Here is a 14,974-nt window from a genome sequence, read left to right as displayed (position 1 = left end):
TGAATCTGTGGTAGCAATAAAATACTAAATGTAAGCCTGAGAAGCTTGTGACTGCCAAGTCAATTTAATAGGGTAACAAATGTCTTTTCAGTAAATGGTACTAACATGTCCATTTGGGAAAAAGGACATTGAACTTCAGCCCTATAACTCACACCATACACAAAAATTAACCTAAATTGGATCACAAACCTAACAGTAAACCCTAAAATTTCAAGACTTATGGGAAATGTAGTAGAAAAATCTGTTATCTTGAGGTAGGCAATAGATTCTTTGGTAGTACACAAAAACCATGAGCCATAAAAAAAGAAATTGTACTTCATCAAAATTTAAAAGTCTGCTTCAAAGGATACAGTTAAGTAAACAAAATGGTAAGCCACAGACAGAGAAAACGTGCACAACACACATATCAGACAAAGAACTTGTATCTAGAACATATAAAGAATGCTTACAGCATAGTAAGATGACAATGTAAAAAATGGCAAAGGATCTGAACACATTTCACAAAAGAAAATATGCAAATGAAAAGTTGTTTGGAGAGCCTGGCTGGCTCAGTCGGTTGGACGTCTGACTTCAGCTGAGGTCGTGATGATCTCAGGGTTTGCGAGTTCGAACCCCACATCGGGCTCACTGCTGTCAGCGTAGAACCCGCTTTGGATCCTCTGCCCCCTCTCTGTGCCCCTCCCCGACCTGTGCACTCTCAAAAATAAATAAAACTTTTTTTAAGAAGTTGTTCAACATTGCTATCATCAAAGGAACACAATGAGATGCCCCCCAAAACCAATTTAAGTGGCTAAAGGTTAGAAGACAGAAATATCACATATCAGTGTGGATGTGAAACAGTAGAATTGTCACACCCTGTGGTGAGGATATAAATGGCACAAATACTTTGGAACTGCGTGGCAGTTTCTTAAAGATTTATACATACATATGATTCAGACAAGTCACTCCTAGGTAACCTATCCAAACACTTACACACATAGATTATTAATTTATTTACAATAGTCAAAACTGGAAACAATCTAAATGTCCATCAACAGGTGAATGAATTAGCAAAGTGTGGTTTGTCCATACAATGAAATTCTATTTAGCAATAAAAAGACAGGGGTTACTAAAAACACAAGAATGAATCTCAAAATAATTATGCTGAATTTAAAAAGACTACTGTAGGAGTCCATTAATATAAAATTTCAGAAAAGGCTAAAAAACCTACAGTGACAGAAAGCAGATCACCCGGTTGCACTGCGACAGGGGTAGAGACAACGAGGATTCCAAAGGCAATGAGGAAACTTTTGGAGGTGATAGAAATGTTCAGCATCTTGATTGTGGTGATGGTTTCACAGGTGAATACATATGTCCAAACTCATCAAACTGAATAAATACGAGAAGTTCATTTCATGTCAAGTATACTTCAATGAGTAGTAAGAAAGGAGGAGGGGGGAAAAAAAGAAAAAGAAGAAAAAAAAGAACAGAACAGCTTGTGATCCAGCAGGAAACACTGAGTCTGGAACACAAGGACCACTACAAAGTTATGTTACAATAGCTAACTGCCACAACAGGGACTCGAAAGGTATCGGGAGAGTTCTGTGAGATAGAAGGGCTTTATGAACGGAGTATTTGATCTTGGTCATGCAGATTACAAAGACGTAAAGAGGAATAAAAGGGAGGATGAGAGGCATGTCAAATCCAGGGAGAGCAGGAATTCGATCAGGCTTCCACAAGAGGAGCAGGGGACTGGAGTATGATAGAGCTGAAGTAATGAGAGGTTTGCTAATTCCTTCCAGTTTCTTCACCCACTTCCATACTCATCTATACCATTTCAGACAGCACAGTCCTCATCATACCATTCTGCTGCATAACAAACTTAGAAAGCCTGATTCTGATCTTGCTATTCAAGTCTTGTAGAGTGCTCATTTTTATAAAAATAATTCCAAAGTAGGGTACCTGGGTGCCTCAGTCGGTTGGGCGCCTGACTTCAGCTTGGGTCATGATCTCACGGTACGTGGGTTCGAGTCCCGCATCAGGCTCTGTGCTGACAGCTCAAAGACTAGAGCCTGCTTCAGATTCTGTGTCTCTTTCTCTCTCTGCCCCTCCCCAACTTGCACTCTGTCCGTCTCTCTCTCTCTCAAAAATAAACATTACCAAAAAAATAAATAATTTTAAAAAATAATAATTCCAAAGTAAGCAAAGAATCAGAACCTCAGGCTCAAGTACCAGATCTGCCTCTTACCTTGGGTAAGCTACTTCACCTCTCAAATGTTTAGTTTCCTCATTTGTTAAGTGGTGATCACAGCAGGACCTATTTTGCATTACTGTCATGAAGTACAAATGAGGTAATGCTTAAGGCAATGCCAGGCACTCAGGAACATGCATCAGTGTTGTGCTCATTATTATCCTTTCACATGAGAACCGATACACAGCAGAAGACAATGTGTAGTTAATCAACATCAGACATGGGAGCCCGAGCAGCTCAGTCCGTTAGGCATCTGACTCTTGATTTCAGCTCAGGTCACAATGTCACAGTTCGGGAGCTCGAGCCCCACATTCGGCTTGTGCTGCAGGTGTGGAGCCTGCTTGGGATTCTCTCTCTCCCGTCTCTTGCTGCCCCTCCCTCTCCCCCTCCCCAAAATAAACAAACTTTAAAAAAAAACACATCAGAGGGCAGATGCACTGAATTTCAAGCCTCAGCACTGACCTCCCTCCCCAACTTCCAGTTTCATATCCTATAGGAATCCAGTTCCTCAAAAGTTTACACCTCTCTATCCAGAGAACATAGCCATCCTACTAGGCGGCGTTTAGCAAACTCAGGACACAAATCAGACCACCCCCTATTTTTGTATATCGAGTTTTTTTGGAATACAGAAGTGTTTACATACAGTGTGTGTGCTCCAAGAGTCAATCAGTTGTAATAGAGACCATATGACCCACAAAAGTCTAAGCTATTTACACTCTAGCCCTTCCCTGAGAAAGGTTGTGGACATTGGCTATAAGGTTTTTAACAATGTTGATATTCTGAGCAAATTAGTCTACACCTATCAACATTTATTCTAAACCTACTGGTCATGTGGCAGCTAGATATCACACACAGGAAAAAATATGAGAGCAAACACTGTAACACTATAGTACCTGCTTTGGGGGAACTTTCAGTAACCAGTCACAGAATAAGAAAATTACAAAGAAAAGAGACTTAAAACTAAGAAATTGTGATCTAGAGAGAATGAATCATATATCTAAAGTTTAGTAAAATAGAAATTGTAATAGTAATATATGTTTAAAAATATGACAGCCTGCGGGTTTCACCGAAAATGTGATTTCCATTTTTTACACAGTAACAAGAGTCTTAGCAGAACAAAAGACTCCACAGACACAGACTCTATTTTCCTGTCTGTCCTACAGCTGGACCTGACAAACTGATTTCCAGACAAGGGGCTAGAAGTTAGAGTGATGCGCCCAATTCCAGCCTCGCTTACTTGAAAAGAATAATTACTTGGGCTTCCTTTCCTCCCTCTTCCTATGGGCTTCCTGATATGGCAGGAACTCAGCTCTGGAAATGAAGGTGAAACAGAGCAACATGTTGGCAGGGGGGGAGGGAGGATCTCCTCGAATGACCACAGAACCACAGGACACAAACTTGCCCCATCAGCACAGACCAGCCAGCCAGTTAAATGAGAAGTAAATAAGATTCTATCTTATTTATACTACTGTATTTAAGAATCTTTGTTAAGGCAGGTTACCCTGTACTCTCATGTATACATATGGGGGAGAAGGGCATACTTTCCAATATGATTTCCTATTTCTGAGCCAACCAACTAGGCATTTCTCTATGCATCTCTTTATACTAGACAATGTTAGCAAACATGTGCAAAAATCTGAGCATTATCTGTTCCTCACTCAAAAAATACCAAGTGCCTAAAAACTTTATAAAAGCCAATTTTCAATCTATTCAAACTGCTTCAAAACATTTAGAGAAAGTTCCCAATTAAAATATTAATGGTATTCCTTTAGCTACATAAATTTCCAAGGAAGAAGTTATCACATACAGACAATGACCTAATAAGTATCTTTCATAGCACATGCCCCAAACAAATTATCTCAACCTTGCTCTGTGGGTAATGCAGTTATCCCAACCTTGCTCTGTAGGTAATGACTTAGCCAATATTCAACCACTCATGTGTTGAAGGGCTGTTGTGATTATGTGTATTTCTACGAGGAAAGTATTGGAAGGTGTAAGAAACTTCATCTGATGACACAAGTATACCTCACAAATTATTGCAAAAATGTGACATCTTCGTCTACTACAGGTGATATTTGGGTAGATGAAAATGAAGAGCAACTGAAAGCAACATGCTACGAGTGCTTAGAAAGCCAAACACAGTAGGCAAGAATTTAAAATAAAAGACTCCTTGAAAGAGGTCAGGCTGTGAAAGGGAACTGAATCCCTTTGTTGCATGTTTTACAAACAGACAAAACTAAAGCGCTTTTGAAGAAGGAAAGGGAATGGCTTGCCAGAAGAGATTTCTATGCATAGGCAACAACAGATGTGGCATTCCAGGAAGAGAGAAGTATCTGTGACTTACGCAAATCCTCCTAGCTGGGAAAAGAAATAGAGAAAGACACAGAAGGACACAAAGATGGGTAATATAAGGGAGGAACAAAGAATTCTCATGTTGTTTTGGACACCACCAGGTATTTGTGTGGAGAGAACTGGAAGATGGGCACCGTGGCCAAAGAGCATGAGCAAAGGAGAGAGCTGTGTGCCTAAGAAGTCCAAGGGGGGTGGGGTGGGGGTGGGGGGGCGAACCAGGTCTGACAGTCATGCAAACGTTTTACCTTTCTTTGAGAGCAACCAGAAGAGTTGAAGCAGGGCAGGAACGACTACGTTTGAGCTCCAGGAACCATGCAGGCTGTTAGTGGACTGGGGTCTGAGGAAGGGTGAGGGTGTAAGTGGGAAAAACCATTAGCTGACAATTGCAGGAGACATGTTGAAAAATTGCAAGGCATCAGACCACAGCAAGAGTGTGGCCACTACAGACGGAGAAAAGCAGATGGACTGGAGAGACATTTAGCAGGCAGAGAGGGCATGGTGATTTAGTGGACATCATTGGGGGAGACAGAGGGACCTGGCTGGCTCAGTCAGTTAAGTGTTCAGTTGTAAGTTCAGGTCCCATGGTAAAGATTACTTAAAAATAAAATCTTTAGGGGCACCTGGGTGGCTCAGTGGGTTAAGTGTCCAGCTCTGGATTTGGGCTCATCATGATCTCACGGTTCATGGGTTTGAGCCCCACATTGGGCTCTGTGCTAATGGCGTGACGCTTGCTTGGGATATTCTCTCTCTCTCTCTCTCTCTCTCTCTCTCTCTCTCTCTCTCTCTCTCTCTTTCTCTGTCCCTCCCCTGCTTGAGCTCTCTAAATAAATAAACACTTTAATGAAAAAAATAAAAAACTTAAAAAAAAAGAATAGGGGAGAGGAGTCAATCACAACATGCACCCTTCTGGCTCTGCCATGCTACATGACTGAAGACCCCACTTACAGACAAGAAACAGGTTAAGAGGAAAACATGTGATTTACTTTGGGCAAGTTCAACTGGAGAGGCCTGGGAGAGTAGACTGATGGTATCCCTGTGGTTAGAGTTCAGAAGAACAGGTCCGTTAGAACAGAGATCCACCCACAACACAGAACACATGGGGGCAGATGCCCACATGAAGAAATCCAGAAACAGAAATGCAAGACAAAGCCAGCAGTATGCAGCTTATCCCTATACAATAACTCAAGTTTGGAAGAAGAAAACATCCTAAAGGAGGGACTGGAAAGGATGAAAATACGAAGATCAGGGTGCAGCTGGAATTTCATTTCCAAAAAAAAAAGTGTTCTTAGGTGCAATTTAGTATTTCAAAATGTCTCCATTTGTAAGCTTTTAGATAAATTATAAATAATGTAGAATCTCGGAGCACCTGGATAGCTCAGTTGATTGAGCGTCTGACTCTTGATTTCGGCTAAGGTCATGACCTCTCGGTTCATGTGATCAAGCCCCATGTCAGGCTCTGCACTGATAATGGGAAGCCTGCCCATGCTCTCGGTCTCTCTCAAAATAAATATACATTTAAAAAAAAGTAATAAAGAAAGGCAATCTAACTTTCAGAATTTCTGTCCATCCCTCCTCCCTCCAGTTAAATAAAAATAATAGTGTTTACTTACAAACTTCCTATTTCGTATTTAACTTTACTAGCTCTCCTGTTACAACCTAGTGATAGTATAAATTTTCTTGTTCCTCTGTGAGGCTGAAGTCAAAACAGCATCAGACTGTCTTCAGGAAACTCGAACATAAAGTTTCAGAAATAATGATCATCTGAACAAAAATAAGATTGTTTTCTGATAGTGATCAATTTGTGATTGAGGACATCAAAAAATTACAATGTATGCAGTTTCAGGGCGCCTGGGTGGCTGTTTGTTGAACACCTGACTCTCAATCTCAGTTCAAATCATGATCTCAAGATTCATAGGTTCGAGCTCCAAGTCAGGCTCTGCGCTGGCAGCACAGAGCCTGCTTCGGATTCTGTCTCTGCCCCTATCTGCCTCAAAATAAACAAACTTAAAACTTTTTTTAGTAAAATGGATGCAGTTTCAGGCACCTGAGTGTCTCAGTCAGTTACGTTTGCCTCTTGATTTTGGCATAGGTCATGATCTCAGTTTGTGGAATCGAGTTCTACATTGGTCCCTGCACGCTGACAGTAGGGCCTGCCTGAGATTATCTCTCCCTGGGCCCCTCTACCCTACTCATGTGTGCTCTCTAAAAATAAAATAAATCTTTTAAAAAAATAAAAATAAAAATAAAGGGGTGCCTAGGTGGCTCAGTTGGTTAAGCATCCAACTTCGTTTGGCTCAGGTCATGGTCTCGTAGTTCATGAGTTCAAGCCCCACGTCGAGCTCTGTTCTCTCAACTCACAGCCTGCTTCTGACCCCTCTGTCTTCCTCTCTCCCTCTCTCTGCCCCTCCCTCACTTGCACTCTCTCAAAAATAAACATTTAAAAAGTAAATAAATAAAAATAAAATGTATGCAATTTTACAGGATAAATGATATGTTGTTTTTTTTTTTAATTTTTTTTTTTTAACGTTTATTTATTTTTGAGACAGAGAGAGAGACAGAGCATGAACAGGGGAGGAGCAGAGAGAGAGGGAGACACAGAATCCGAAACAGGCTCCAGGCTCTGAGCTGTCAGCACAGAGCCCGACGCGGGGCTCGAACTCACGGACCGTGAGATCATGACCTGAGCCGAAGTCGGACGCTTAACCGACCAAGCCACCCAGGCGCCCCAATATGTTGTATTTTTATTACAAATTCAAAGTTGTAAAAAGTGATTTTAGAGAAGTCAAAGGAATTATAAGCAAACATTAATTTACTTTGTGGATATCAAAGAGCAGAGCCACTCAAGCACACAAATGAAGCACGGACTTTCAAAACTATTTCTACTTGAATAGTAAATAGAGCATGAAAACAGACTTTTATCTTGCTAAATGATGTTTCAGGAATAAAATTACTACACAAAAGCATTTTCTCCTTAAATGTTCTCTGAATGAAAGATTACATATTACTATGCAAAATCAAATCATTATGTTTTTCTTTCTGAAGGACTAGAAGATGAAACAATGGCTAATGGCAGACAACCAAAATCTAGGTGCCTCAACTGACTCCAAAGACTACTGTACATTCACTGATTCTAAAGCCAAATGGGGGAATAATCAAAGAACTATTTTCTTCCCTAAAAGCACAAAAGAACAGATAAATGGGACAAATCACTGGACTGTTCAAGAGATATCCTACACATCTGAAAGTTACCATTTTGTACATACTTTTTTTCCATGTCCCAGGAAAGACAATGCTGTTTAAAGCAATCGTTGTTCAAACAAGAAGTCGGTGGCAGAGGTACTCTGAGACATAGTTTATAACTTCAACGATATTATTAATCACATACTCATAAAAATTATGGCTCTCAGTTTTAGACAGGGAATTGAAAATGACCTCTACCAAAGTTCACAAGGTCCCATCTGTATGGGAAATCACCACCAGGCCACAGAAGAGACGACCCCTAGGAGCGGCTTTCTCCTGACTACCTGCTGTTTCCAAAACACTGGCCAGACGTTAGCTGCACACACTGCCAGGATCAAACAGAGGCCAAAAGTCACCGCTTATTTCATGGGGACTCAGAAATTAACTTTAACCAAATTACATCTTTGCTCTCAAGATTTTTTTTTAACAAAAGCTCACAATCCGCTTAGGAAAAAAATTATTTGAACAACTAAGCAGTTATCCAACAAGACAGTAAATTGTCCTTCACAAAACAATTTCTTTAAGCCCTCTATCCTTTAGATTTTATCAGATAAATAATATATCATCACAAATGCATCTGTTTTTATTCCTTAAATAAAACTCCTCAGGTTTGGGAGGAGGGGACACATGCTCCTCTTCACCTATTTTTTAAACTTTTTATTTTGGAACAATTTCAGAATTATAAAAAAAACTCATAAAATAGTAGGAAGAATTATTGCATATCCTTTACCCCAAATATTTATTCACTTATCATTTATTTATCATATTTTTTTCTCTTTACACACACACACAATTCTTCTTAAACATCTGGGGGTAAGCCAAAGACAGGATGTCTTTACCTCTCCACACTTCAGTGTATTTCCTAAAACCAAGGTAACTCTCTCATGTAATCACAGTACAATGACCAGATCTGGAAATTAACATTGATAACAGTATCATCATCTAATCTACAAACCTTGTTCAAATTTCATCAACTGTCTCATTTATGACCTTTACGACAAAAGAAAAACATTTTTTTTTTTTTTCTGGTCCAGGAACTTATCCTGCATTAGTTGCCACGTATCCTTGGTTTCCTTTGATCTAGATAAGTTGATCCACTTTTGTGTTTCTTGACCTTGACACTTTTGAAGAGTACAAGCCATTTATTTTGTACACTATCTTTCAATTTGGTTTGTCTGCTGTTTCCTCACGATTATATCCATGTTATACATTTTGGAGAAGGACATCACAGAAATGATGTGCTATTTTCAGTGCATCATACCTCAAGAGGCATGAGATGTTGATATGTCCCATTACCAGTGATGCTAACTGTGATCATTTGGGTAAATTGCTAGGTTTGTCTATTTTAAAGGTGTTATAGTTCCCACTGTAATTAATTAGCATCACCTGGGGATATACTATGAAACTATGCAAATACCTGTTTCTCATCATATTTTCACCCGCTTATCTTAGCATCTGTCATTGATGATTCTGACCCTAGACAATTTGGTGTTTACCCCATGGGGATTCTTCTATATTTATAAGTTAAAAATCTGCTGTAGAGAAGAGCTGTGCCTCTTGCCTCTTTTATCTTTCTTATCTATTTATATCAGTATGGACCCACAGGCTCTTGTCTTATTCCATGGGCTTTAATCCATCGCTAACATTATTTATTTTGTTGCTGAAGTTTTCCCAGATTGGCCAGTGGGAAACCCCATAGAGCTGGCTCCTGTGTCTTTTTGACATATCATCTTTGAGCACTTGATTACTTTCTTATACAAGATGTTTCAGGCTCATCTTACACTCTTCCGGAAATCAGCCGTTTTATCATGGAGTAGTGGTTCCATTTATGAGACAATGGTATTTAAAAAATAAGATCTGGGTTCCTGGTATGCTCATTGCTATGGGTGCCAATGTTTCCATGACCTCTCAGCAAGCCAGTGGTTCTCAGTTGAGGGTGATTTGCCCCCCTCCCTCATGACATATGGCAGTGTCTGGAAATACTGGGTTGTCACAACTGAGGAAATGTTACTGTCTTTTAGTGGGTAGAGGCCAAGAGTGGTGATAAACATCCTACAATGCAAAGGATACCCTCCTGCACACACAATAAAAAAATGTTTACCCAAAAATGTCAATATTGCTAAAGAAACCCTGAGCTACAGAATTTGTGTATATACACACACATGTGCAGTAACACATTTATACAGTTATTTTTCAATATATGTTAAAAACCATGAGTTTCCACTGATACCTCCAATTTCAACTCAATACATAGGACTCATTTAGAATGGAAATCCTCATCCATTTCCCCATCTGTAACTTCTTTCTCTGACAAGAAGAAATGTCACTCATCTTATCCACAATCCATGTATTTATTTCCTTAATCCCAGAATATACATAAACTGGTTTCAGAACTGCTAACCCATGAACTAGGAAAAACAAACCTACTAACTACAGTTCAATGTTTGCTTCTACTGTTTTTAAGCCTGAGGATATGCAGTTAAAATATGCTTAAAAGTTATTTAAAGCTAGTTTTTTTTTTTTTTTATCTCTCTCTCTCTCCCTCCATCAGTACATTATTCATAAAATTCTGTCCACTGTTGGTATTCCATTTAGAGCTTTTCCCCCAGAATGTCAATAATTTTATTTGGAAATGTTAATGTCAGAATTCTAAAAGTATAATTGGAGAAGCCTCTCTCCTTTATCTCAGGTACTTCATTTCCCATCACCCAATCATTTCTACCAGATGAGGATCTGGGAGGTACACCCTATAGGTCCACCATCTTATTAGCTCTGCTCTTGTGTATGTGTGTGTGTTTCCACAAATAAGCAGATACATGTATATATTCTTATTCCCCCTAATCATCCACCAATATCTAGTCTATTTTTCCTTTAATAAGAGAAATGCTACTTTTTAGCTTAGTATATGGCCACCTTGGTATCAACCACATTGTCCATCTTCCTGGCAGATAGGTATGGCCATGTGATTAAATGCCAATAGGATGGGAGCAGAAATAAAGGGTGCTTTCTAGGTTATGCCCTGAAAAAAAATGGGTGTGAACTCCCCTTGCCCCTGCCACCTTCCTGCTGAGGCTGGATGATGGGCATAAAAGCAGCCACTCTGGAGCCCCCAAATGAAAACCATCTGCTGTGAATCCAAGTCTCCCTACCAGCCCTTGACAATATTTCCTTTTGGGACTATGACATGGTAAATATATTAAATTTTATCTTTCACAGGTCACTGTATTTTTCGTTCTCTTTGTTATAACTGGTTAGACTACAGCCTAACTATGAAGGTCCTTGGGTGGGAAGAGGACTGAGCATTCCAGCAAATGAAAACAACAGTGAAGCAGGAAGGAAGGAAAAAAAAAAAAAAAAGAACATGAGACAAAGTTGTGTAAATGACCAAAGAGTCACATGAGGGCAATGGGGAAATATTAAAGGGTTTTAAGCAGGGTTGGGATTATACTTTAAATTTTATGCTGTTCAAACCAAAGAATGGATTGGTGCAGACAAAGAGTATTTACAGAGAACCTGTTCAGAAAGCTCTTACCTGAGCCATGACACACATAGCTGGAGTATGGGATAGCACAGCCAAAGAAAGGAAATAGAGGTTGTTTAGATGAAGTTACAGATCAAGCCCCCTCAAAATGCCTCAGAAACCACTTTTCTGAGCCAAAGGGTTCACCTTCCTACCAGGTACTTCAAGGATTTTGCACCCATCACCAGAAGGGCTAGGTTCTCTGGCCATCCCTCATCCTTGGAACATCAGCTGACCTAACCACTCTCACTTCCCCAAAACACCTCTTCCAACTCTTTTCTAGGCCACTCCACAATGTTTTCTGAGACTGCTGCTTCATGATTACCACTCAGGTCTACTGAGGGTTCAGTATTTTCATGGAACATTCCATCTATCTCCTTGCCTCACTGAAAACCTCAGTGACCTCAAGGACCTCACTTCTCCAGCAACCTTCACATACCTCCTTGAGATCCACTGTCACTTCTAGAACATTACCTCTTCTAATCCTTGGAGAAAATTCTATTTCCTTGAGGCTTATTTTAGCTGGCCAAAAAAGTCTTCCCCAATTACCTGTCATCTATCGACATCTCTTTTAACAACCCAATATTCGCTGCAGAATTTATGTCACCTGGAAGACGCAGAATTTATGTCACCTGGAAGGAAGAACCTTCCTTCCTTCCCCTAACTCATGTCACCATGAGTATGACCCAGGTAACATCCTCACCACTCAGCTCTTTGGATCTCATTTCAAATTACCTATTCTTTCACTTTAGCCACCTAGTCCCAGAGTCAAACCCTAAAGTCATCTAGTGTTCACTAAGTGCACCATATTCGAAATCACCAACTCAAAATAAATTGCTTTCCAACTGCAACCCCTATCTTTCCACCTCCTTTCCCAAGAGACTTGACTGGACCAATACTGAAACTTCCAATCTAGACTATGAGACATTCTGGAAGTCAGCTGCCCTTCACTCTTACGAAGAGTTAATGATACAAAATATAAAAAGAGCAAGATAATAAAGAGAAATAAATAAAAGCAACGTGTAAACTCTAAGTGGACCATAGGTGGTGTTAAAAAAACAAACAAACAGATAAACAGATATAAAAAGACACTTAGCGAAACTAAGGAAACTTGAAATACGGACAGTATGTTGGACGATATTATGAGATTCCTGTCAATTTTCCTTGGTGTAATACTGGTTTTGTGATTTTGTTGGAAAACGATCTTACTTTTTAGATCCATGCTGAAATATTTAGGAGTCATGTGTCATGACATCTGCAACTTTCTTTCAAATAGTTGAGGAAAAGAACAAGGAGAGAAGGGAGAGAGGAGAAGGAAGAAGAGCAAGGAGGGGGAGGAAGGAGAAAGCAAAGAAAGGTATAAATGGAGAGAGAGAGGGAAAGATGTAGAAAAGCTTAACAATCTAAGTGAAGAGCATACAGGTGTGCAACGTAGTATTTGTTCTTTTTCTCTAGGTTTGAAAATACCTAAAATAAAAGGCCTGGGGGCAATGTATCAATATCAATATATATTATATATAACATATATAGGTATGTATTATGAGAGAGAGAGAGAGAGAGATCTCAATCTGACGTGTATACATCCACATCTTTCTCTGTGCTCATCCAAACACAGTAAAGATACTTCAGGATGGGAAGGTGGCTTAACTGATGTGAGGCTGCACCACACACACTACTCTGCGAACAGCCTTTCTATTAACAATACATACAGACAGGCCTTCAAGTACCGGCTGTGCCGCAACTTATAGTGAAGACGCTATAATTTATCCGGTCGTTCATCCATTTGGTGGACATGATGGTTGATTACAATTTTGGCTACTTTAAATGCTGCTGTCACAAATGTCCTTGTAAATATCACTTCACAATTCGGTCTTTTAACTCTGAAGGATAGATTCCTGAAAATTGCACAGCTCAAAGAGTATGCACTTTTAACATCCAACACCAGATTATCTTCCCAAAAGACAACAGTCAGTCATATTCCAAACAGGCCTGAGTGCGCTCTCTCCTATATTTCACCTCCACAGTAAGTTATCAGTCTTTTAAAAAAAAAAATGCTGCCACTCTGGGGAGCTGTTTGAAGGAAACACAAAGTGAGGTACTCTCAACAGAGTCACTTGTGAGAGTCACCTAAGGCAATGCTCACATTACTTCCAAAGAACCAAAAGCAAAGGTGGGAAAAGAAAAATGCCTCCCCCATCTGAATTCCCACCATAGTTTTTCACTCCAGTATTATGGCGTCTATAAATTTATGTCCTTTCTATATGTTTCATGCCAAGTTTACCAGAAACTCCTTGAAATAGGGCTACTGTCACTCATTCATTAATTCATTCAACAAATACTTATTACTCACTGACCATATCAAGCCCTAGTAATACACACGTGAACAAGATAAACACCATCACTGCGCACATGCACCTAATATTCTTATGGGATAATCCAACATTTAGCAATTAGTCAGGCAACTAATATTTTAATTATAGTTACGGTAAATGCTTTGAAGAAGCAGAACAGTGTGCAATGAAAACAAGTAACCCAGCACACAGTACCAGGAATGACCCCAAATGGGTTTTCAATGTTATCTATCTATGGCTTCATCAATTTCCCATGTCACTGACTGAATGATAATGACTCATGACATATGATCTTTAAATATGCGGTTTTACAACTGTAATGAGAGAAGGACAAAAGAAGATAGGAACTCAAGTTATTGAGCTGGTACTGTGCCAAGCCCTTTTGTGTACCTAACTTCAGTTCATCTTCGCTACTAATTTATAGAGCAGAGGCTAACGCTCCACTTTTAAACGTAGAGTATGAGATGGAGGGAGACAAAGTAACTTGACAAAACTCACATAGTTACTAAAAGGTGTTATGACAGGATAGGAACCTAGGCCCCTCTGATTTCTATTTTATCAGAGTGAACCAAAGGCCTTTTCAAACTAGGCCTGGAAAAGGGCCTGGAAAATACATACAAAGTTAGGAGAATAACAGCAAGCCTACTACTCTGTATTTAAGTCACTTTAATTTAAAAATGTGGTAACTGGTGAACATTTATTACACACACACACACACACACACACACACACTAAGTAAGTAAATTCAGTGGCAAACATTTATTTAAATATAAAAGATGAAAAGTGTACTCTATAAATATGTTAGAGTATTCCTTTCAGAATACAGACAGAGGAGAATACAACGCTAATATTTTGACCAACTACCAATATGCCATGGCACTACATTACATCAAAGCTTAATAGAGATGTGATTTGACAAAATATTCTTACACAAATGGACTATCTCAAATTCATGAATTTACCACTCAAGCTCATTAGAACAAAACCGAAATTAACCAAAATCCAACAATTCAACAACCATAATAAAAATTACAAAGATACTGATGGGGGGAGGAATCTAGAAAGCTCTTACAAATACTTTAAACGCCTCTGGGGATAATATTCCCAAGTACCTTGTTTATGTCTGTATGTGTGTGTAGTTAAACACACAGAGACCAACATACACCCAAATTAGATGTGTGTTCCAAACATGCACTGAAGTATTTCTGGGGGAATACTATTTCTAAGGAAAATAAACCCCTCCAAGCCTACTTAACCAATGTACAGAGAAAACATGTAGCT

The 14,974-nt window shown here is 39.4% G+C and overlaps 1 protein-coding gene across 4 annotated transcripts in view; it reads right to left on the bottom strand.

Annotated features, from left to right (window-relative positions):
* The window catches only part of PCCA (propionyl-CoA carboxylase subunit alpha), a 477,968-nt gene that overhangs the window by 195,891 nt on the left and 267,103 nt on the right, over nt 1-14,974 (bottom strand). The gene's annotated exons all lie outside the window — the stretch shown is intronic.

This window comes from Panthera tigris, chromosome A1 (genome assembly GCF_018350195.1).
Source record: "Panthera tigris isolate Pti1 chromosome A1, P.tigris_Pti1_mat1.1, whole genome shotgun sequence".
Classification (NCBI taxonomy): domain Eukaryota; kingdom Metazoa; phylum Chordata; class Mammalia; order Carnivora; family Felidae; genus Panthera; species Panthera tigris.
This window is presented reverse-complemented; position numbering and strand designations above follow the sequence as displayed.